The sequence below is a fragment of the Crinia signifera genome, chromosome 3 (assembly GCF_055691185.1).
Source record: "Crinia signifera chromosome 3, ASM5569118v1, whole genome shotgun sequence".
Taxonomy (NCBI): domain Eukaryota; kingdom Metazoa; phylum Chordata; class Amphibia; order Anura; family Myobatrachidae; genus Crinia; species Crinia signifera.
In genome coordinates, this window is record NC_139219.1 from 267,129,857 (window position 1) to 267,155,038 (window position 25,182).

The 25,182-nt window shown below is 40.2% G+C and overlaps 1 long non-coding RNA gene across 1 annotated transcript in view; it reads right to left on the reverse strand.

Annotated features, from left to right (window-relative positions):
- The window catches only part of LOC146062721 (uncharacterized), a 159,443-nt gene that overhangs the window by 34,669 nt on the left and 99,592 nt on the right, over positions 1-25,182 (reverse strand). Inside the window, exons 2-3 of the long non-coding RNA XR_014471487.1 lie at positions 10,490-10,626; positions 4,958-5,091 (exon numbers count right to left, since the gene is read on the reverse strand). This is a non-coding gene — a long non-coding RNA (uncharacterized LOC146062721). The remainder of the gene's footprint in view (positions 1-4,957; positions 5,092-10,489; positions 10,627-25,182) is intronic.

The following is a 25,182-nucleotide window of genomic DNA, read 5'->3' on the forward strand; positions in this document are numbered from 1 at the left end:
TCAACCAATAAAAACAGCATCTACTCGGATACTACGATAATGACCACTGGTCATTAATCTCGATATCAAGACATTTTTATTTGCTGAAAATGTATCTATGATAATTGAATACCCCCAATGTGTGCTAAAAAAGCATTTATCAAGCTCCAATTTCACAATAGATGGATTGTGAGCAGGACCCTCTTACTGCTTTATTCTTATGTTAATATTCAGTGTTGTTTATTACTTTTTGCCTACAGGTGTAAAGTGGTTTGGCATATGTTGCAGTTACATAAAATATTGTGATTATTATTATATGATTTTTTTTATTATTATTATATTATTATTAATTTAATAATACTAATAATAACAATAGCTGTTGTGTAACACTTTTTATATTGTGGCTAATATGTCACTTATCCAAATTTTTTTTGTTGTATTCATATTTACCTAACGTTAAAGCAATGTTACCTTTTAAAGAATTGTTTTTTTTTATTTCATTAAAAACATTTCAGCCAGTATTTTAAATGTCTGAAAACCTGTGTATTTTTAAAAAGAGATATAAACAAGTGAATACATTGCAGTATGTATTTTAATAGATATAGAAGGTTTTACAGCATATGAAATGAACTGACCATAAAATGCTCGCATATTATCCAATCTGTAGCTAGGTATAGTACAATATATCTGTTTTTGGGGTAATACTTTAAGGCAAACAAGGGTTCTCTACTTGTTATCTAATTGTTTTCTTATTTACAGTTTTTTACTGCATATGGTACTGTGATTAATAACATTGTAATATATATTAACATTTAATTTTAGATATGGTCTGCAGTTTTAATGTTTGTTTTGCCCGGGCCTAAATTTTAAAGGTTCTTTTACATACCAGCCATATAGGAAAGATATTAATGTTATTTGAATGAATTAAAATTATATTGACTACTGTTGTAATATCAAGCAATGTGCATTGTACTTTAACAATATGTATAAATATAATTAGAGCTTTACTATTGTTCTCTCAAAAATGTCCACTATCCTACTGTATTCTTGGTAATATATACGAATCATTGGAACATTGCCACATCTGGTAAACAGCTACAAATAACAAAATGCATTAAACTGAAAAAAAAAATCACCAAATTCTTTGTATATACTGTAGCATTATAACATAAAAAGCAAAGAGTCATACTAAAAAATAACAATTATCTTTTCTCACATGGTATAATAAATATAAACATAAAAACATTACATATAATTAAGCTTAATTCTACTCATCCATGTTCTATGTAGATTTAAAAGCATTTCAATGAAAAATAATAGATTATGGAAACAGCCTTTTACTTTATTTTATAATGTTATTTTCTAAATATCAATGGATAAAAATATCCAGTGTTGACAAAATCAAACCGAGGCATACGTATTCCATTAATCCAAAGTCTTTGCAGATGATTCAATTTAGTTGTCACATGCAATGTTTACAATATTGTAAAAATATTCCAAGGCCTATCTAAGAGTAAATACAAAGGAGTTCATTATGGAAATCCTACCAAAATGGACCGGTATAATTATCCCTCCTACAGCTTGAGTTCAATAAGCTAGTTTCACCACATGGAAAGAAATGTTGTTTTTGCAATTACAGCTCATAAAAATGTAAGGTAAAAATTAGATTAGTTGTTATTGGCGCAGATGTTGAATTAAAGAGGTAGGTCTATTTGTTTTTCACTACATGGGTTCTATATTTAAATTGCTATTGGACAAAAAGAAGCTTTGAATTTTATATGATTTTTTATAAAGTCACATGGTTGGATCAGGCACATAACATACTCACTGAACATTTTAAGCTACTGCCTTGTGGGATTTAGTGTATGATCAGAAAATTACATATAATTGTAGCAAAATGGGACTGAGGGTCAAAAGCAAAATGTTGCATCGTTTATAATGTTTTAGATGAGAGACACTCAGGCATCTACTGGAATAGGAAAAGCGTGTTTGTATAAAATACATGTCACAAAACACGATAAAATATACTAAATGTAGTTTTTACATAAATAGTTTTTTGCACCATTTTAATGGACATCCATTTTTGTATCAGGCACTGAAAACTTAAACTGTAGAATGAGTTATAGTCAATGCAGTTAATACAGGATGTCATATGATTGGTGGATGTGAATTGGTCTAGCTACAGTAGCCTTGTATATTTCTAGTGCTCCTTACTACCAATTTAATAACCATCTTCAATGGTTATTGGTGTAAATCGATAAGCAAAGGGATATATGTATACCTCCCAACTTTTACTGGTGGCCCAGCGGGATCTTCGCACGCAGCACAGCCGCAAATCTGAATTATCAGAGGCATGGCCTTAAATTCACATAACACGTGCGAGGCCACGCCCCTGTTTTTCCACTGCTGCCCGTCTGACTGTGGGGAATAGACACTGTGCACAGGACGTTCCCCCGGTAAACGGTAAAGTTGGGTGGTATGTATATGCATGCTGAAAATTCAATATATATTGTAGCTGATGCAGAGTAAAATACAGTAATAATTAAATATTCTACGAGTGCAATCAGTGCAGTTAGAATATAATCAAACAGCTTTATAGGTACAGTGCATTTTTTTTACTGAGATCTCAGAAACGGCTGTTTACAATTAGAAACTCCCTTCTAGCACTTCCTCTCAGAACCACTCCCACAACTATTGTTCATTACATGTAGGGAGGTGAATCCCAGGCAATTTTTTTTCCACAAGCGGGATATTTGCTAGGCAATGCCTGAGCTGGATGCTGCTGATGCTCAGTGGTGCAATGCACAAAGAGATCAAACGCACATTTCAATCCCGAAATCCCGTAATTGGAGGCTCAAATCCAGGGATTAAAATCCCAACCAAAGGTGCCCTAAATCCCAGGATCCCGCCAATCCCGATACCTACTTACATGTGTGAATAAGGGACGGTAAGCAAAGGAGGGCCTATCAGTCTAAGTACTGCTTACTCACTACTGCTGATCTGTGTTAGTGACTGCCTGTGATTTTACCATGGCCTCAGACATCACAGTTAAGTACCACAAAGCAATGCAGATTTGACTTTTTGAATAGGTGATTGAATACCGATGGCCGTTATTTCCAACTGGGCAGGACTGAATGCCCCAATTAGTGTTCTATAAAAGGAAATATTTTTTTTGTCTTACAGAAACTGAGATTGTTTTTAATTCCTTCCTTTGTATGCATCAGATATGACAACATGTACATATGAAACCATATTTTTCTGCACATGACCAGTACAAATTTGAGTATTTTATTTAAGAGAGGTCCAACAATACACAATCCCCTAAATGAATGACAAAAAAATTATTAATTCACTGTCTTTGGACTGAGTTACTCTAATAGTATATGTTCTGCATCTCATAATTCATATTAGATGTGCTCCTACCAATGTTTGGTCCAGTGTAGATATTAACGCCTAGTATATTTGTTGTTCTAGCTATTGTTATTTCTATGAAATCTCTTTTTAAACATGTATTTCATAAATGTATTACTTAAGTATGTGCAAATGCATTATAATCATGGTCAAACAATATAAATTGCAGTAAATTGCAGAAAAGTAGTAGGTGAATGAAATAGAAAGCAAGAAAGGCATGTGTACTAATTATTATAATTGGTAAATGTACAGTTGCAGGAGACCTATGAAATTCTGTGTAATCATCTTGCATATATAAATGATGTCTATACAGTGCAATAATAATGTTCTATTCTGTGTTTAGGTTTATGTAAAATCACCTTGTTGCCCACACAGCAATACAATGTAGATCTATATTAAACATTGATTCTTCTTTTGTTTCCACATCTGGCATTTTGTTATTTTATTACCCCCAGTATATAATGAAAGGGTAAAGTGTGCTTTTTATAATATCTTGCTATTTTTTTGTCTGTACAAATACATTGTATTATTTTCATTTTATAACAATCAGATGGTAATAAAAGCATTTCTCCTTTTGCCTCTATTGTTTTTTTACACTGATAATTTCTGTATAGACTTTACCTTAAATATATCCATTTTGGCTCAACCAAGAGAGGTGGAGCGTTTGGCTTAACCACTGGGATGTGAATTCTGGGATTTGGTATTGGCACGTATCCTGACCTGCCTTCATTCAGCTTTCCCAGCATCAGGTGCTGCTCAATCACCACAACCAACTCATCAAATATCTGGAGGTCAGCCTGAAGGGCCCACTGCTACACTGAGCAGGCTAACACCCTACATAGCCTGGTCCAGTGCGACTATTTCTGCAATCCTCTCTGCAGAGTTTTTATCCAGATGCAACCCTTGCAACCCCCTTGCCAGCCAGGCTAGTTTGGTCAGCTGAATCATGCGAGGATCAGAGTCCTCCAGCCTTTACTGAGCCCCGTCACTCCAATCCTGTCCAGTATATTCTTTTTCAGGACAGGATAGGAGCGTGCACTCAAACATGCAAAGGAATGTCTCTATGTCATCCACTGGGGTGAGCTTCAGTAGCTTTTCCCCCTTTGGCTCACTTTTTTTTAACTCATTGCACAACATTTGAATTTGAGTCTGTTGTCTTTCTTCCAGTTTCTGCTGATAGGCAGCCATCTTCTCCTGACCCTCGTACATCATCTGAACCTGAGCCTGCTTGCCCTGTATCTAGGCTTGTTGTGCAGCAGCTATATTCTGAATCTGGGGTTGTTGTGTAGCAGCCATATTCTTCTGCCCAGCTGCCGATTCAGCAAACTTTTTAAGTAATTCCACCATTTTGGCTTGCGCATCCCCTTTAAGGGCCAACCTAGGAGGCTTAATAGAATGTGCCAAACTTATCGAATAGACCCAACCAACACCTGCTTGTTTTGATGGCTATTTAACACACAACAGCAAACAGACTGCCTATAATGTGATGGCCCTTTAAGGCTGCCCCTTGCACTGCATAACCAGAGAGAGGGGGGAAAACCTTGCAGTTAAAACACTGGTAGCTTACCAACGGTCTCTGCTGTACGCAGTATCCTTGTTCGCATTCTCCACCAATTGTGACAAGGATCACAAACACAGGGACTCAGATGAAGATGGTGTTGTTTATATTGAACAGCAGGTCACAGCACAGCCTGATAAAGTCTGTGACAAGACAAAAAGCATTGGTTTACTACTTCATTTTCTGAATGTTATTGGTTATTTCCATTGTATGGACCAAATGTGACAAATACATTTTTAATAAATCCTTAATAAAAGTCAATGTGGTGTTGATTTTATATCGTGTGGCAAGCGCAGCGAGCCACGGAGCCCGAAGCATGGCGAGGGGACGCGTATTACTTTACATGTATTCCGCATCCCCTTGCCATGCTTTCATTCACCTAAAATAACAAAATGCCAGATGTGGAAACAAAACAAGAATCAATGTTTAATATAGATCTACATTGTATTGCTGTGTGGGCAACAAGGTGATTTTACATAAGCCTAAACACAGAATAGAACATTATTATTGCACTGTATAGACATCATTTATATATGCAAGATGATTACACAGAATTTCATAGGTCTCCTGCAAATGTACATTTACCAATTATAATAATTAGTACACATGCCTTTCTTGCTTTCTATTTCATTCACCTACTACTTTTCCACACTGTATAAAATCATCTCCATGCCGACGTGGATAGTGGGGGTATGAAAAGGTCAGAGGACGCGTACCGCCGCCCCTCGCAGGCTCGCTGCGCTCGCCATGCTTTGGGTTGGCGTTGATAGTGGCGGTGCCGTTGGGGGTGCTTTTAACATAGTAAGCACCCATCACGGTTAATTATCTTATAGGGGGCACATTTAACATTGAAAAACCCATTAGGGTGCTTATACAATTTTAAATCGCATACCATTGTATATGTGATACAATGGCATACAATGGCATACAATGCAATTTAAAATTGTATAACATTGCATGCCATCGCGTAACATTGCATCGCATCGCATACCATCGTATGCCTTATGGTCTGCGATGGGCGTCATGCTAGGAAACAAGTACTGGTTATTTTCCTCTGTTTCAGAGGTGTTGGTACCACCCATTATTGTTCGCATTTATCTTTGGCGGTTCCCCACCTAACAATCTAGTGTGACAGAGGATATTGTTCCAACATAGGAGTTCTATTGCAGATATATATATATATATATATATACAAATACAAATACAGGGACTCAACACTCTCCATAATGAACTAACTCACCTTAGTATACAATTAATCAAATAAATAATGGGGTTTTAGTTCATGAATTGATCAATGCATTTAAGCTTGCAGCCCATCGCCAAGGGACCCCATTTCACTGCAAGTCCTACACTAGCAATTTTTTCTCAAGAGCCTGCCAACTGCTGACACATCATAGCTAGAGTCGACATGTGCTTTTTTCTGGTTTAAAGCTCACCTGCCAAGTGCCTTATGGCTTTTAAAGATGAGGCAGTCACCTAACACAACACCTGACTTAGAATTAAAGGGGCAGCTGTAACAGGTTACAGATAAATTAGCTCATCTGGGGTGAAAGAGAAAGCTATGATCACAGTAACAAAGGTTAATAAAAATTAACCCACATATATACACACATACAGAGTACCACAACACTCGCCATCCCTGCGAATGGGGTGCAAGCAGCACTCGCCATTCCCAGGTTGGGGTGAAAGTGGCCTGTGACCACATGCTCTAATAAATACAAATACAGGGACTCAACACTCTCCATAATGAACTAACTCACCTTAGTATACAATTAATCAAATAAATAATGGGGTTTTAGTTCATGAATTGATCAATGCATTTAAGCTTGCAGCCCATCGCCAAGGGACCCCATTTCACTGCAAGTCCTACACTAGCAATTTTTTCTCAAGAGCCTGCCAACTGCTAACACATCATAGCTAGAGTTGACATGTGCTTTTTTCTGGTTTAAAGCTCACCTGCCAAGTGCCTTATGGCTTTTAAAGATGAGGCAGTCACCTAACACAACACCTGACTTAGAATTAAAGGGGCAGCTGTAACAGGTTACAGATAAATTAGCTCATCTGGGGTGAAAGAGAAAGCTATGATCACAGTAACAAAGGTTAATAAAAATTAACCCACATATATACACACATACAGAGTACCACAACACTCGCCATCCCTGCGAATGGGGTGCAAGCAGCACTCGCCATTCCCAGGTTGGGGTGAAAGTGGCCTGTGACCACATGCTCTAATAAATACAAATACAGGGACTCAACACTCTCCATAATGAACTAACTCACCTTAGTATACAATTAATCAAATAAATAATGGGGTTTTAGTTCATGAATTGATCAATGCATTTAAGCTTGCAGCCCATCGCCAAGGGACCCCATTTCACTGCAAGTCCTACACTAGCAATTTTTTCTCAAGAGCCTGCCAACTGCTGACACATCATAGCTAGAGTCGACATGTGCTTTTTTCTGGTTTAAAGCTCACCTGCCAAGTGCCTTATGGCTTTTAAAGATGAGGCAGTCACCTAACACAACACCTGACTTAGAATTAAAGGGGCAGCTGTAACAGGTTACAGATAAATTAGCTCATCTGGGGTGAAAGAGAAAGCTATGATCACAGTAACAAAGGTTAATAAAAATTAACCCACATATATACACACATACAGAGTACCACAACACTCGCCATCCCTGCGAATGGGGTGCAAGCAGCACTCGCCATTCCCAGGTTGGGGTGAAAGTGGCCTGTGACCACATGCTCTAATAAATACAAATACAGGGACTCAACACTCTCCATAATGAACTAACTCACCTTAGTATACAATTAATCAAATAAATAATGGGGTTTTAGTTCATGAATTGATCAATGCATTTAAGCTTGCAGCCCATCGCCAAGGGACCCCATTTCACTGCAAGTCCTACACTAGCAATTTTTTCTCAAGAGCCTGCCAACTGCTGACACATCATAGCTAGAGTCGACATGTGCTTTTTTCTGGTTTAAAGCTCACCTGCCAAGTGCCTTATGGCTTTTAAAGATGAGGCAGTCACCTAACACAACACCTGACTTAGAATTAAAGGGGCAGCTGTAACAGGTTACAGATAAATTAGCTCATCTGGGGTGAAAGAGAAAGCTATGATCACAGTAACAAAGGTTAATAAAAATTAACCCACATATATACACACATACAGAGTACCACAACACTCGCCATCCCTGCGAATGGGGTGCAAGCAGCACTCGCCATTCCCAGGTTGGGGTGAAAGTGGCCTGTGACCACATGCTCTAATAAATACAAATACAGGGACTCAACACTCTCCATAATGAACTAACTCACCTTATATATATATATATATATTTTTTTTTAAGCTGTCGATGGCGGATCCCGGAAGTAGATGATAGATGCGGGTCACGCAGTCGGCGGTAGCTGGGATCCGGGACCAGTATACTATGCGAGTAAGGGCTGCTGTGAGAAAACTCTGATACTCTAGAGTGCCGTGATTCAAAAAAGATTGGGAACCCCTGCTTTAAGGCGAAACGCGTCTGGGTGTGTCTTACCTGACGCAAACAAACACACCTAGTCTCAGTCCCGCTGCAGAGAAGGAGAGGGGAACCGCTGACCTGTATCGTGGAGCGCTAAGCACGCAAGCGTGACAGAGCGGACCCTGCCAGGAGGCAGCTTCGTGGATAGACGGTGACCGGGTGACCGGGTTTATTATCTAAAAACCATGTGGTATTTTTAGCCCACAGAGTTGAAATTAATGGTACGAGCACTGTATCAACAGCTCTATTTTTATTGCTTTGAAATAAATTCATTTTTTAAAATAATATTGCACTATATAGCGCTTCCTTCCATCCCTTTTCTAGATACAAATTGGTTCTGTTTGGATCCCAGGACCCTATCCCGGTTGGAAGCAGCGGTCAATTAAATCATTGATCTAGTGCCTGTTATATGAAATAATTGGGACAATTTTGTCTGGAGAACTGATTGACTTAAGTACCGGTTATTTTGGACTTTGTAAAAAGAAACCCAGGCTGACAAGCTAGCGCTCCCCCAAAGCCTTCTTGCAATATATATATATATATATATATATATATATAAAAGCAATCAGCTTCTGCCATTGTACAGTTAAATGTGCAACGCTAAATGTTATAAGCCAAAAGCCATTTGTTTAGTGATTGACAGAGGCCCCATAAGTTATACAAATACATGCTAGATAAGGGATATATAGTAGCAGAAAGAGTGCAGTTGCTATAGAGGAAAAATTCTGCAACAAGCCCTGGGCAGTGTAGGCAGGTGAGTAGCATAGCTAAACAACACGTAGTCAGTAATCAGTTATGGGAGACAGAAATAAGAAATCCCTGGAAATAATTTTCCATGAATCGAAATGTAAAATATCTCCTTCAGTGGAGGAAAAATAAAGCAATAGATCAATAAGGACCTTGCAGATTTTGCTTCATACACATTATTTCTGAACCATTCTAAGCCTTGCCCTTATTTTTCATTGACCAACTGAAGAAAATGATACTACTTGTGATCCAGATCATATTTCCCAGTACCATTTAACATCAATAACAATCTAATTATGCTTGATCCTGCTTTTGTGGATTAGCACCTGTCAGTGCAAAATATGGTGTCTATAAGCCACTGCAGATGGTGGCAATATGAAACGTGTACAGAACGTAGCTGTGTGTTAATAGCTGCTAATAGGCTTACAGTTTGTTTGCAACAGATACAGAGCGATATACAAAACCAATTTGAATGTTTATATCTGGTAATTATACAACTTTGTAACTTTGAAACAAGGTAAAAGAAACAGAATTATCTGTTTTCCTATTTAGAAATATTGTTTTGTGTGCTTACACACTTAAACTGAATAAGAGACCCTATAATGAAGCCTTCATTGTCAGTTTTCTATTCCGCATCTGTTAACTTTCAGCAAAGTTGATCTAGACATTATCTTCTCCAACCATGATGTCCACATTTTGGTGATGATCTCAGAGGACACAGGTGGATACTGAAGTATGTAGTATGGCAGTCTGACAGGGGGATCATGGCGGTCAGTATCCCGACGTCGGAATCCCAACTGCTGGTTCTTCCAACGGGGGGAGGGGGAGCACAGAGAAGCCACTTGTCAGCTTGGTGGCTCACTCCATTTGCCACAGGTTCTATTCTCGCTCTAGTATACAGTGTGGTTAATCCCAACAGTGCGCACTGCAGCCTCACTAGTTATGTAAAGAGGGTTTTCCTATATCCCCTCACAAAATGGAGTGCAGAAAGAAGGTATACATAACTTAAATCAGGCGCTGATGTGTTCAAATCTTATCAGATCCCCCCGTCGTTTTTAGGTGGATAATACCATGCGGGAAAGAATGCAGATATGGTGAAGTACAGTTATGTACAACGTTTTTAATGCACAGGGTATAAATTCTGGAAGAACCCACTTGGATCTCCAGATATACATAAACAGTAAAATTTATACACAGTTAAAAAACATTTAAAGAAATTTTCTCCATGTAAGGGAGCCACTGAGTGTCTTTAAAGGCAGAGAAATTACCGGAGTTGGTGGAACTGTTAGCCAGTTCGTATAGCGCATGTGATAAGTCACGGGGCAAATCACCAGTCACTGTTCCACGTCCTCCCGGTATCGCTCTCCAAAGTCACACAGACAGCGTCCCAAAGTCCTGACCTTCTCTAAACCAGAAAAACAAAGACATATGAAAGATTTCAAGATTTCCACTTAAAGGGGTCAATTTCCTAACATGGGAGTTCTATTGCAGATTAGAAGATGCCCACAGCAACCAATCAATCACCTTCTAGAATATAATAGATTGGTGGCTATGGGCAACATCCCCTTCAATAGAACTCTCGTTTTAGAAAATGTATCCAAATATATTTTGAAATCCTTATTTCCCATTTGGTAATATCATTGTGAAAAGTGATTACATTTTCTGAAGCCTTATTTTCTAAAGGAATAATATATATTTTTTAATTACACATATCCCCATCTCTGCACTACAAAGGACAATGCCATTTATGCATTTCACATTGAATTGTCTATCTTTAACTAAAGTCTTTAGATCACCAGTTGATGTGTTTGAGAAACAATGGGGGTTATTCACGTTCATTCGGTCCTCCATGCATTCACACGGAGGACCAATGTTGCGTGTCTGCGCGTTTCTGCACATGCGCAGATGTAGGGTGCGTGCACCCACGGTGAACTCTCGGTTCACCAGGTGCACGCACCCTAGACAGCGTGCGGGGGCGGAGAAGGGTGGGGGGCACTGGGCTGTGTCATTACCATATGGGAACGCCCAGTATTCCATGGGCATTCCCATGAGAATGCTGGGCGTTCTCATGGTAATGAGGCGGTGATGCGGGTGCTGTACAGGACAATTGGAAAGAGGGTTTAAGACCAGATATTAAAATTACAGCCTCATATGTCACACATTGGAAACATTGTTAGATAATTGGTAATAATATATCATGTGACCAGTTTGGAGAGTAAAATTGGTTGTTTTATGTCATTACTCATTAATGTATTTGTACTATACTTTCAACCCACCCTCCTTCCCTATCCCTGTTCTAATAAATAGAACTGTAGACAAATGCAATCCCTATGGTTCATGGTAATTCCTTCATTTATATAATCATGTGGCCATTATCCATTGGTGGCCACACTGGGAATTATGACAGCAGAGGCTGTATTAGCCTCTACACATGCCAGATAAGAGTGGGGGAGTGTTTATGGACAATAATATTTACTGTTATGATTTGTATTTGAAATCTTCAACCCATGTCGGCAAAACTTGACCTTTAGCTCCCAAGGGGTGGTACATTTTTAACAGAGAATAAAATGGGAGGCAGGGAGGCCTCAGAAAGGTGAGTTGCAGAACTGAAGTGTGAGCTAGATATTATTCTGGAGTTACAGAAGCTGCGCTCCTGCTAAATATATATGGAGGAATATATTGGACTCTCGCTGAGTGTGAATACCAAAATTGAGAAATGGTAATGCACATGGAGGACCTTAATGGATGCTATAATTCTTTGCTTCCAATGGATCACATTAGACCTTGTTGACTCAATGTAGCACATGTATGTACGGTGCTGTGGACACTTTGTGGCACGTTATAAATAAACAAACTACTACTACTACTACTGCATGTATGGGTTTGCTGAGCTTGCCAGGATCAGTAATTCAACATCACCAGAGCAGAACTTCATAGAGCATGGCATTGCTAGGTGGCTTCCCTTGCAGCGATACTTTCTCTGGTCTAAGCAGGATACCAGTGATAACTGCAGTCTCCATACTGAAGTGTTCAGTTAATGGGGGATTGAAGGGCTCTCCAAATGTGTTCAGGAGACTTGCATTTCTTTGTATTTACACATTTACAGTTACTGTTTTACATGGTTACTTTATATGATATGTAAAATAAATGTATTCTAGTACCTCTGCTATGGTGTCTTTCCTGCATAATCTGGAAACTCACTAGATACCAGGGTACCATACTAGTTACAAAATTGCCATCTTTTGTCAAAATACAAAATGCAAACCAATACACTCCAAATTATTTGCTAACTTCAGCACATGGAGGACAATATCTGCTTTCAGCTATGTTTGTGATTAAAGTAACACCAACAGTTCTCAAGGTACAGGAAGTATACTCATATCTAGAAATAAGAGGTACCCAGGACAAAATGGGGAGCTAGTGTCAGCCCCAGCAGCTACTGTGCATGAAAAGGGGTGTGCCAAAGCAGACATGGTCATGTATCATGCTGTAATGCCTGTGATCACTCGATCCCAACTGGCTCCTCTCCAATCTGTCCTCAACTCTGAAGCCAGGCTTATCTTCCTCTCCCGCCGCTCTAATTCTGCCACTCCCCTTCAACAAAATCTGCACTGGCTTCCATTGGAATCCTCTTCAAACACCTCACACTCACATACAGTGACATCTCTAATTCCACTGCTCCATATATCTCTAACCTCATCTCCATTCATACACCCTCCCGCCCTCTACGGTCGGCCGATCGTCTCTCCTCCACCCTGATCACTGCTTCCCACGCTAGAGTACAGGACTTTGCCCGTGCTGCACCCCTTTAGTGGAACGCACTCCCTCGCTCCATTAGACTCTCCCCGACCTTGCAAAGCTTCAAACGGGCATTGAAAACTCACCTATTCATCAAAGCGTACCCTTCTACTGCATAAACTAGCTGGTTCTCTGACCCCTTGCCTGTTTAAATCCTGCTATCTAGCCACCACCCACTTGCTTCCACCTCTTGTGATCTGTCTGTCTCCCCTTCCTACTAGATTGTAAGCTCCTCCGAGCAGGGCCCTTTTCCTTCCTGTTGTCAAAGCCCTCCTCTCTTCACATTTCACTCATAGCTCTCCTGTACTCAAACACTCAGTGACCATCTTCGTCCGCATACTCATCTCCATCATTGGCCTCAAGCCTCTTATAGTATGTTGAATGAGTCCTCACTACTTGTATTCAAGCTGTAATGTGTATTGAACTGTGGCGCTCTTTATTTGTATTCTATTTTTGTTATTTATTCAATGTAATGCTATGTTTTGTCTCCCTTTACTGTTCCTTTGTACGGCGCTGCAAAACACTTGTGGCGCCTTATAAATAAAATTATAATTATAATAATAATAATAATAATAATGGCATGCCCTACCTCTGCATAAGGGCTGAGCAAACCATGTGCAAGTGGAGGTGAAGGGTGGAGATGCTTGGCTCAATCAGGCTAGTCTGGCAGTAAGCAGGACAAAAGCCAAACCAAGGAGTCCACTAGTTGTGGTTATTTTATACTTAACCCTTTCAAGTCCAAAGTCTATTCAGGCTCAACAACCCTAGTGCAAGTAGCAGATCCAATGGTGAGCCACTTTGAAATAAGAACATTAACATCATTCAACATTAAAAAATTTATAAAAAAAAATATATATATACAATTCATTTAAACCAGACAGTTTGAATTGCAAAAAAAAAAGAATTAAAAATGTGGACTGCAAATGGTTAAATCACATCCAGTACATTGGAATACTATTTCTTACTGAAGATAAAGCTTTCTAGATCAGACCTTCTTGTTGACGTATAGGGGGAAATTTACTAAAGGAAATTTGTAAAAGAATAGGTGTATTTGTATCCAGAAATACACTTATTTTTGACATTTACTATCCCGAGAATATGGCAATTCGTAGTCGTATTGATGTGCTATCAATACGAATATGAATTGCCGTATTTTCGGGATAGTAAATGTCAAAAATAAGTGTATTTCTGGATACAAATACACCTATTTTTTTTACAAATTTCCTTTAGTAAATTTCCCCCATAATGTCATATTATACAGTACTTAGAGATATGCTCAAAATGAAATCATAGTAGTATGAGGCTAAAATCAGCATTCCTTGAAAATGGATATATTTTGACTTGCTTGACTTTATTCAGTTAAGTGAAGACAAAATGCTGCTTAACCCTTTATTTAGCTAGCAATAACATTTATCAGAAAAACATCATATTGTGTTCTATACTTTGTTACCGCTGACAACCACTGTTATCCATAATAAACCTCCAACCTGCTTAACTATAAACTGCATGGCCTCACCTCCATTTCACATTCAGCTGGTGCCCATTATTCTACACCAATTAGACATACTGGGTGAAATTTTCTAAGATTGGACAGATGCCGGATATGAATTCATACAACCAGCACCAGTCGTATTTTCCGGTAAATACAATTAATTTATGAATTTGTATTTCCAAGATGGAGCAAGCTGTCGTATGCCACCATATTCGTATTCATATTTGGCAGACATATATGGCCACTAAATACGAATACAAGTTGGCAGCCTGCACTGATTAGTCAGATCACCAGAAATGATAAAACCAGCACCAGGCTCAAAGGGCCAGTTCTAGTTCAGGGGGACAAAAGGAATAGGAGTATTTTGAGAACCAGCATCGGGCCCAAACAGCCAGCAGGGTAATGCTACAGCCAGGGGAAACCTTATCCCCCTGACTGGTAAGCCGGGGCATTGACCCAATAAAGGAGTCCCCCCCTCCAGGATTAACAATGTCTGGGCTGAAGCCCGGGCTGTCCTTGGTGCCCCAGGGAAGTGGACACCGGGCTGATAACATTTCTATAAATGTCATTTAGGCATCCACGTACTTAACCTAAAACGTAAAAAAACCTGTTATGCGATGCCCGAATGAACTGGGAAATGTGCACAATGCCGAAAATACATATAGGAAGTCATATTTGCATACAACCAGGGCTATTTTTCAGCAGGCTCCAGCAGGAACTGAGGCCCTTATTCTAGTTCACTCTTTCTGACAAAATATTTCTTAGATGGACAAAACCATGTCCACTGCAGGTGAGGCAGGTGTTACTTGTGCAGAGATAATTAGATTTGGGTGGGGTTTTACACCTGCCTCACCTGCAGTGCACATGGTTTTGTCCATCTAAGAAATATTTTGTCAGAAATAGTGAACTAGAATAAGGGCCTCAGTTCCTGCTGGAGCCTACTGAAAAATAGCCCTGCATACAACTACCTACAAATAAGCCAAATCCAGGTGTATTCCCCTTAGTTAGTTTCCCCCACTGTATAAACACTGGTTAACAAAACCATGGGCCTACTGTAAATGGTCTAACTATGGGCCTTATTTTGGTTCACTCTTTCTGACAAAATCCTTCTTAGATGGACAAAACCATGTGCACTGCAGGGGGGCAGATGTAACATGTGCAGAGAGAATTAGATTTGGGTAAGTAATTTTGTTTCTGTGCAGGGAAAATACCGGCTGCTTTATTTTTACACTTCAATATAGATCTCACTTTGAAGTAAAACCCCACCCAAATCTAACTCTTTCTGCACATTTTGCATATGCTCCCCTGCAGTGCACATGGTTTTGTCCATCTAAGAAGGATTTTGTCAGAAAGAGTGAACCAAAATAAGGCCCTATATATTGATCCTTGCTCGAAAAATATAGCCTTCAAAAAAGTAAGTGTTCATTTCAGTTCATCTGACTAATTGATAGGTGAAGCTCTACTTTAAAATAAACTGCCTTAATGGTGATTAGTAAATCTCTCAAAACTTCTCTAAAAAAAAAAGAAAATATTGTTTATTTTTGCAAAGTTATTATATAATTTTTGCTAGCTAATTAAAGTTGCATTGCAAGACAACAACAAAACATTATGACATGTGTGAAAAGAGTTATCAAAGCTTGGAAAATGTCTTAAATCTGAAACAAACTACAAAAGCAATGTTCATTTTTTACATGCACTGTATGCCATAATTGTGTGAACTTCACTCATAGACCCCCTCAGTTGGCTGGCTGGATTGGATTTCTTCAAAGAGCTTGATATACCTTGACAAAGCTTTATAAATGATGCAGGAGAAATGTCAGCAGAGAATGCTATTTAGTATGATTTATGTAAAACATAGAGAAAAAAAAACATGCAGCCGCATTCAATTTTAACATGAGATTGGAACACAGACACATTTTTTTTATTCCTAAAATCACATATTGGGATTGGTGAATGATGATGCAACTGCATTATATTTTCATTTTGATCCTTAACAATATTACATGTTTATGGACCCTGGATATACATATAGATTCTTAGTTATCAGAAACTGCCATTTAATAAGACAGTTCTTCTTAAGGAACCAGATACACAAATTTGAGCCATGTATATTGCCATCTAAAGCACATAATATTATATTTGGTACAATATTTACAATCATACCTGGTACTAGGTAAACTGCAGCTATGATTCTCTCTCTCTACCTGCCCCATCCCAACCTCACCCAAACTTTGCATTGAATATTATTAACATGTCCTACATTTCATTGACCAATGAGAGGTCATAGCAAGCCAGCAACTAAACCAGTATGTATCGAAGGGATGCTAAAGTATGTCTTGCTGAGACAAAATGCTTAGGGACCAGCTGATCAATGTTTCTCACTTCAAAAGCTAGCCTTATGACTGACCTACTCTATGTTGGGTGGCCCTTTCCTTAATGGTGCACACAGTTTGTGGATGTGTAATTGTTGGCCCTGTATTAAGGTATCAGCACATTGTACAATTAGCACATTTATAACAGCCCGAAATGCATTTTAGAAATCCCTCTAAGAGAACCGGTGTAGAAGTACTGTAGTTACATCATTATGTACTAAAAGATCTTTTAAATTCCTCCAACATTTAAAGCATGTCAATAATCTTATATTCTATAGAGATGGAATATTTGGTACTTGTGTACTTTCACGGCGCCACTTAAGTAGTTAGCATAGTGTACCTTTCAGAATCGGGTGGTTAGCGTAGCAAAGTTTTCCCGCGGTAGTCGCGTGAACGTCCCTGTAGTCAGTTCCCTAGACTATGTGGCAGCGTCCCTGTCAGATGTAGCGTAGTGTTCCTGCGGACAGCGTAGCATAGTCAGTCAGCTGTTATAGTGAGCGATACACAGTTAGCGTATCTGGTAGATTGAGCGGAACGCAGTTAGCGTAGTCAGTCAGCTGTTAGAGATTGTTAGAGACACTGTGTGAGACGTATTGGAGTCATGGCTGCTGAGAAGTTGACCTTATTTAATCTGCCCCAGGCTGAGGAGGATGCTGTGGCATTTTTGCAGAGGCAGAACTTCCTGCCTGACAGACCTACCGCAATGGACACCCTATGATGCTCAGTGTCAGGGAGTGGATGTGGCGCTGCCATATCCATAGCTGCAAGCAGGGCCGGCGCCACCACTAGGCAGCTCTAGGCATTTGCCTAGGGCGCCGGCCTCTGGAGGGCGTTACTTTGTAGTACCATAGAAGTGGCGGCCGCTGCACCCCCCGAGGAGGCAGGTGAGCATTCCCCTGTCCCTCGTTCCGCCCCCCGCTACACCATCATTAATCCTTCTTTATTCTTCTTAATCTTCAGTAAATTACATTTAACAGTTAACACATGTCGTCATTACTGTTTCAGGTGTATATTATGTCAGGTGTGAATGTGTCCCTGAAACACCCCCACAATCCATGGCAGCCCGACCTTTTCATACCTCCACTATCCACATCGGCGTGGAGTTGATTTTATATAGTGTGGCGAGCGCAGCGAGCCACCGAGCCTGAAGCGCAGTGAGCCCCGTGAGGGGACACGGAATACATGTGAAGTTATCCGCGTGCGCTCGCCACGCTTCAGGCTCAGTGGCTCGCTGCGCTCGCCACACTATATATAATTAACTCCATGCCCACGTGGATATTTGGGGTATGAAAAGGTCGGGAGGATACGTACCGCTGTGCTCGCCACGCTTCGGGCTGCCGTGGATAGTGGAAATGGAAGCATTTGCCAGTATGTAACATGGAGCACTGGCAAATGTCTCCTTTATTGTGCATGAGACGCACTTGCATCCACACCCCTCTTTGTGCGTGAGATGCACGCGCTCCCGAACACCTAGTTTTGTACTGTACTCAGCCGCAATAGTTACTAAGATGCATGGGCGTCTCAGAGGCACCAACGTTTCACACAAATGGAGTGCCTCTTCACCGAAGTCCGCATTATCCCCTCTCCACAGAAGACAGGAAATCATGCGGGAACCAGCGCTGTGTGAGAGGCACTCACTAGCTTAGCAAAGTAAGGCAGCCGTAAAAGTGAGGCAGCCATTGGCCAATGTCAGCAGCCTATGAGCGCTATGAGCGCTGCTGCCGGCGCTACGCTGATAACGTTAGGCAGAGTCAAAACTTAGCAACTGCCGCAAGCTGGCCGTGCAGGTGCTACACTAATAACGTAGCTTAGAGCTGCCAAGCTGCCAAGATTCAAATGGCAGAAAACAAACATAGCGTAGCGCAGAGCTGGTGCGCTCTGGCGCCGTGAAAGTACACAAGTACCGAATATTTTTATCAGTTTTAATTAGAGGCCAAAGCTTCTTGGCTTTTTTGGACACTAAAGGAAAAGGGACCAAAGGTATATCTGAGTGAGCTCATGTGGAATGGATAAAGCCTTTTCTCATGCTCTTATAAAATCTTTACATAGGTATCCTCTAGCTAGAAACTTGCCTAGGATTTTATTAATCTCCATGAATGTTATCTGTGGATTTCTAGTAATTCTCTATACCTGCAAAAATAGTGAGTATGGAAGCCCTGATGACTGTAAAAGTGTATTTGTATCCGTGGGTTTTGTGTACATAAAGATAATTAATTTGATGCTCACTACAGCAAAAAGTAAATTTGATAGTGGGATCCATCTAGTTAATAGATGACATCTGATCCAGCATGGTGGCATGCGTCTGTGTCCCTTTGCGGGGCTCACTGCGCTCACCCACGCTACGGGCTCGGTGGCTCCCTACGCTCGCCACACCATCTAAGATCAACTCCATGCCAACATGGATAGTGGGGGTACGAACTATATGCGTTGGCATGGAGTTTACAGCCCCGCAGCTGGACACAGATGCACAGTGCCATGCTGGTGCCGTGAAACTACACAAGTACCCCTTTTTTTTAACCTCCTACATGTAGACATTTGCAAAAGAAGGGATCATGTTGGACCCCATTGCACACCCCTGTAACTGGAGGAAATAGCCACCATCAAAAAATAAATAGTTTAGTTCAGAGATTTTTCTATAAGCATAAAAAGAAGTACCTTTCTGGTGCACTGTGTAATGCATTACTGTTGAGCAGATCACTGAGCTCATTAAGACTGTTAGTATAGGGAATATTAATGTAGAGACACATTACATCTATACAACACATAAGAAATGTCTTGGGGTGGTCATTAAACATTATCAATTTATTTAAGAGATCCATGGTATTCTTTAAAAATGTGTCTTGCACCTGGATAACAGGTTGCAGATAGTAATCCAAATATCTAGTTATAACTGAGAACAAGAAATCTCTGGGTGCTATAATCAGGTGCCCAGGTGGGCAAGTTCTATCTTTATGTATTTTAGGTAATGAGTAAAGCAGTGGTACCACGGGGAAGTCAACAGTGAGTGCTTTGAGGGTGTCATAATGATAACTTTATCATTATGAGCTTGTTATAAGATCAATGTCATGCTTATATTTACAAGTGATTTTTTTTAATGTTTAGTATAGATCTGTGTATAATGACTTACCATGAGCATTCTTACCCAGAGACACTTCAGTCTATTCAATGCCTGACATCAGTTGCCAGCACATCCAAGCTATTTCATTCCCCAGGAGCCATTTGCATGCCAACTCTCCACAGACGGAAACAGCTATCAGTGAATCCCAATCTCCACCCAGACCCAGAGCCATCTATGCTGCAGGTGAGAAATGCAGCACTCACACACCTCGATCCATGAGTCTCGGTGGGTGAGCATATCTTCCAGCACACCCGCTGTGGGTGTTGTGTCCCAGTACCCAGGGGCGGGCTGGGCCGGGGGGCAGGGTGCCACATGCCCCCCAGGCCAGTATGACTATGTATTGGCTGGGACGCTGTGTGCATCTTGCACATGCTGCCGCAGCCATCACTGCCGACGGCCGCCTCAGTGTGTCCAGCACATCCGCGGCTTCCTGAACGCATGAATGTAAGGCGACGGCCTCTCCAAAAATGGCCACCGCCTTATAGGAGACAGACACTAGAGGTACTTCCTTACCTCTAGTGTCTGTCAGAAGAGAACAGTGCGGCCAGTGCTACCCGGAAGTGGGGATTCGGGTAGCGCTAGCGCGCTATTTAAATGGAACCCCTTGGCAACGAGCATGTACCCTGGATCCCCCCTGACAAAAATTCCCCGTGGCAACAAGAATGAAACACCTGGCAAGAAGCATGTAACCCCTGGCAGCAAGCGATATTCTTCTGACAATGAGCCTGTAGGTAAGCAGCAGTTATATGGTATAATATGTAATAGGCATTATTATGTTTAATGGACATTACGGTATTGGCATTATGTGTAATGGGCATTATGGGGTGTGACATTATGTTCTATGGGCATTACTTTGTTGGTATTATGTGTAATGGGCATTACGGTGATGGCAATATGGTGTTGGCATTATGTGTAATGGGCATTTTTTTGTGTGGCATTATATTTAATTGGCATTATGATGTGTGGCATTACGTGTAATGGGCATTATGGTGTTGACATTATGTGTAATGGGCATTTCCGTGTTCGCATTATATGTAATTGGCATTACGGTGTGTGGCATTATGTTTAATGGGTATTACAGTGTGTGGCATTATATTTAATGGGCATTATGGTGTGTGGCAATATATGTAATGGCCATTACGGTGTGTGGCGTTATGTGTAATGGGCATTACGGTGTTGGCATTATGTGTAATGGCCATTACAGTGTGGCATTATGTTTGATGGGCATTACAGTGTGTGGCATTATGTTTATTTGGCATTACGGTGTGTGGCATTATGTGTAATAGGCATTACGTTGTTGGCATTATGTGTAGTGGGCATTACGATGTGTGGTATTATATTCAATTGGCATTATGGTGTGTGGCATTATATTCAATTGGCATTATGGTGTGTGGCATTATGTGTAATGGGCATTACAGTGTGTGGCATTATGTTTAATTAGCATTACAGTGATGGCTTTATGTGTAATGGACATTACGGTGTGTGGCATTATGTGTAATGGGCATTACAGTGTAAATTTTGGCGCGCACTTTCCCCATTTCTGTTGTATGTGTGTGTGTGTGGGGGGATTGTGGAATCTTTGATGCATACTAGAGGGGAGAGGGTAGGGTGGTGAAACGATGGCGATGGTGATGAGCCACTTGCTTGTGTTGCCCCCCAGGCTGAAAGTTGCCAGCCAGCCCCTGCCGGTACCACAGCTGCACAAGTGGCTGATTCAATCCAACTGGGGACTACTTGTTTCACAAAACAACATATAATGGCAAGTGGTAAGCATATGATACGCTATTTTACCAACTGAATTGCAGAACATTACTTATACTGCATCCTGAAGGCTTTTATTAATTTATTATGAGGATTACAAAATGATATATCAGAGTGCTGGAGAATGGACATACACGTATATAAAATCAAGAGACAGAAAATTGACACATACAGTACAAAGTATATATGGAAAGAGGCTCATAGGTAAATAATTAAATTTGGAGAATTTATGTATACATGTGATTATTTTTATTGATTTATTTATAGGTGGCCATCTAAGCATTACACTTTCAATAAATTAGCTTTATAAGCGCAGTGTTTCCATTTAATATTTGTTGTCTTCTAATCTGACCCTGCGACCCACCTGAGTGTGTGAATCGGGGTTAATAATTGTATGTGTGTACAATGACACATCAGAAACCTGCAGCTTTTCTACAAAATTAAATAGTACATGTATGGTTTATACATAAGAATGATATTTACTACTAAGCACCTAATAAATTGAGTGTGTTTTTGTTTGGTCATTAAACAATATCAATTTATTTAAGAGATCTGTGGTATCCTTTAACAACATGTCTTTGAAAACATGTCTGCAGATAGTAATTCAAATATCTAGCTATAACTGAGAACAAGAAACATCTGGCTGCTTATCAGGCGCCCAGGTGGGCAAGTTCTGTCTCTATGTATTTTAGGTAATAAGTAAAGCAGTGGGACCACAGGGAAGTCAACAGTGAGTGCTTTGAGGGTGACATGATCAATAACTTTATCAATATGAGTTTGTAATAAGATCAAATTCATGCTTATATTTACAATGGGGGTTATCATCTCATTTCAAATACACCATGAGGTCCCCTAGTTGTCTATATAACTTTATACATAGATTTCGACATCTCAATACTCTGTAGCCCAATAGCACCAGCTATGTTGCAAAAACTTTTAAGAGCTTCAGTTTTCTGTTTGAACATATTCATGTGTACCCTATCCTCATTTTTAATTTCCTAAATAACCGAGGACTCCAAAATTTATATATAGATTTTAATGGAAGCCTTGTCGGACTGGAGCTTAACATAGACTTGGGCTTAAATGGATGTCCAGGGACATTGAGACTAGTGTTTTGCAGGTACCATTTAATGAAGCTACCATTTGAGGATCTGTGATGCATCTATTTCTCAAGCTAGAGACTCTAATGTACTTGTCTTCTTGCTAATTTGTGCTACCAGGGCCTCCCCCTTCTATTTCTACTCTGGTTAGAGCCTGTTTGTGTTGTTCTATGAAGGGAGTAGTACACACTTTGAGTTACTTGGCAATTTCTCACGTGGAATAGCCTTTATTTCTAAGAATAAGAATGGACTGTTGAGTTTTACATGAAAGTTCTCTTTTTCTGGCCATTTTGAGAGTATTATCGAACGCACAAATGTGATGTTCCATATACTCAACTAGTTCAAAAGAAGGGCAATTTTATAGCTTCTCTAATGAGAAAACCCTTTTTCAGCTGTGCTAACATGATTGCAAAAGGGTTTGAAGGGTTTTCTAATCATCCATTAGTCTTCTAACACATTTAGCATAGTCAATGTACCATCAAAACACTGGAGTGATGGTTGCTGGAAGTAGGCCTCTATATATCTATGCAGATATTCCTTTAAAAAACAGATAGTTGTAGCTAGTATAGTCATTTACCACATTAACAATATATATATATAGTGTATTTCTGATTATTTTAATGTTATCCTCATTGAATTTTTTTTTTCATAAATAAGGAAAGATCTGGGGCAGTGGATTGGCCAGGCATGTAAGTTGCAGTGGGTTGAGTGAGCTCCCTGCTTCAGGGAGTTTGATCAATCCCCGCCCCATCTATACTCACCCTGGACCTCCTCCTGGGCTACTCCAGCTCTGGTGGGCTTGTGTTCAGGCACCATTTGGGATGGTGTGGTGCTGTTGCACACTTCTACACCACTCGTCTGGTTGTACCCACTGTACCTCCTGGTGAGATTCGTCTTCCAACCAGCTCTTGCTCTGTCACACTGGTATCTAGGCGCATTCCTAACAGACTCCGCTTGCTGGCCACTTATTTAACCTCCAGCTGCACTATCAGGTGAGCCTGTCTATATCTACCACTACCCACCTGGCTGCCTTCCTCTTGTGCTGGACCTCTGCATCCTGGTCCATTTATATGTTTGTGAGCCCTTCTACAAGTGTGGAGACCGTGCAGTGACTACAGACTCTGGTAGCCTGATGGTTTACTGGATATCCCATCCTAATAATTGGTTAGCCCTGGTGCTGTGCTAGCAACCACCTTGTTACTGGAATATTGAACTGTCTACCACCACTGTTATGGCTGATCACCTACATTTTTTGCTAAGGTGATTGTCTTTTCTACCCAGAGGATTGTTGCCAAACTTGGATCTGTGGTCGCTGAATTATCACATCCTTCTAATATGACTTGAACATTATCTGAATCCATGGATCTCTTGGACCTATCCAGCTGGAATAAAAATATCATCTGGTATCTCTGATGTTGGTTCCACAATTCTTCTGATTTCATCCTGTCATGGAGCGTTCTCTCCTATGGTTACTGCTGGTGTTTGCTTATTATCCGAAGTTCCCATCTGGATATCTACTATGTACCTATACTGGAACACTCTACTCTCTGGAACTCCTTATTTGCCTGTAGCCGGAATTTACAGTATCTACATTTTTCATATGTATGTCCCTGGATCTGTGAGGAAGGTACTGTTCTATGTATGCTGTTCACAGAGGCTTGGTCAGACTAATATTTTCAGCTCCTGTGTTTGTTTCTCTAATGGTATAATGACCCTTTTATATGATAAGACAAAGTGAAAACATTCTGTATTGTTTATTGTTTTCTTTATAAAAACCTGGTCTGTTCTTTTTTATATATCAAGATTATAACTTCATTGCCCTAGTCAGTCCATATCTATATTATCCTTTCTTTTATGTAGATTAGGTGGGATGGGAGGGGCCATTAGATTAGTATAGGTTAGCTAGGTTTGAATTTATACTGTATATCCTGTGGTTGGTGGGAGAGTCCTGAAGGTCCTAGCTACAAACCACTAGTTTGCTACCTCCTTTTAGTCCATATGGCCTTTATCCCTTTTTTAGGGGTGGTTGGGGAGGTTATGTTATTTTAGTTGCTAAAGTTTAAGGGAGTTATGGGAATCCATATATGCCTAGGTTGGGGTCAGGTTATACAGGGTGGGGGGTCAGGATTTTGGTAGGCTTAGGGTGAGATTGGGTTTAGCAGGGAGGGAGATAGTAAAGTATAATATATAGGTTGTTATAGAGCTCCTGGTGGACTACAATTTACTGTTAATCTCTCCCTATATGGTTGCAGTATACTTTTAAAACTGTACTCCTTATTCTCCTCTTGTTTTAAATGCACGGATGGCGCCTTCGGGCAAT